General features: G+C 37.0%; 1 protein-coding gene across 2 annotated transcripts in view; it reads right to left on the minus strand.

Moving 5' to 3' along the window:
* LOC117180885 (obscurin) overlaps positions 1-1,241 on the minus strand; it is a 250,331-nt gene that overhangs the window by 182,214 nt on the left and 66,876 nt on the right. The gene's annotated exons all lie outside the window — the stretch shown is intronic.

The following is a 1,241-nucleotide window of genomic DNA, read 5'->3' on the forward strand; positions in this document are numbered from 1 at the left end:
ATGCAGATATTGGATGAATGAAGAGGAGAATTTATGCAGAGTATCTGGATACGAAATGGAGTCATGGGCACATGTATTAGAGAGATGTACAGGAGAGGAAGAGGGACAGTTGAGTGTGGGTGAGTGTGTAAGATGGATCTTGGACGGTAGTGGACAGGGAGTGATGTGGATGAGGAAATTGGATGAAGTAAGGGAAAGCAAGGGAGTAGGGCAGAGCCAAACGGGTGATCCTGAAAAGGGACAGTAAAAAACGAAAATTGTTTTCAATATCGTGGAAAATGCATTTTTTTATGGTGAGAGGAAACGGAAGTCCTGGAAGCTCGCTCATTTTAGGAATTAATATCACTACAGTTACTATTGTTTATCCTACGTAATGCGAAAGAGTAGAATATAAGTAGTAGTTAAGTTAGACTAAGGATGGAATTGTAAATATATGTACAGGGAGCGGTGGCCCTCAAATCCGTAAAAGGGCGAGATTAAATACATACATACATACATAGTAAAAATTTTCAAATTAAAAATCGAGTTTTTAATTTAATCGATGAAAGTTTCTGTCGAAATTGGAATAATGCTCAACAAAATAGTTGAATTTTTAAACGAAAGAGATTAATTCTGATTGCGAAATTTAATAGTGAAAATTTTCAAATTAAAAATCGAGTCACTTAAAATATGTGGTTGACTTTCTTTTTTTTAAGTCAAATATTTAGGGGTTGATGTTGATAATCCAACGATTTTTCGATCGCACCTGGTGTTAGAATTCTGAAAAAAGAACCTGAAAACAATGATGAGCAGAGTGCAGCTGAAAGATAAACATAGAAAAATAACCTACAATTTCTTCAGGTATTTGCAGATTTAATTCATCTAGCATTAGATTTAGCCAGCTATGGATAAGAATTGTACCACAAATATACAATATGTACAAAGGGATTTAAAGGTGAAACACTGGAAAGTTAAAAACACACAAAATTGAGTCATTTATGTGTCAGCTGGAATCTGTCAAAAATTGCTTGCTTCGCGATCGAACAGTTTAACTGGGCGTAAAATACCAACAATCTCAATTCTAAATCTGCCTATGTCAAAGCCGATATGAGGTTGTGTAGGTGCGATATACCTACGATGGCCCCGCGACGCACACATGTTAAGGGTTGAGGGCCACTTTCATTTACCTCATGTCGGTCATTGTCGGTGGTGCAGTTTTCTTTGCACACCGACCGAGTCCTGGAATCACTCGTGGATTTAAA

This window comes from Belonocnema kinseyi, chromosome 9, assembly GCF_010883055.1.
Source record: "Belonocnema kinseyi isolate 2016_QV_RU_SX_M_011 chromosome 9, B_treatae_v1, whole genome shotgun sequence".
Lineage (NCBI taxonomy): Eukaryota > Metazoa > Arthropoda > Insecta > Hymenoptera > Cynipidae > Belonocnema > Belonocnema kinseyi.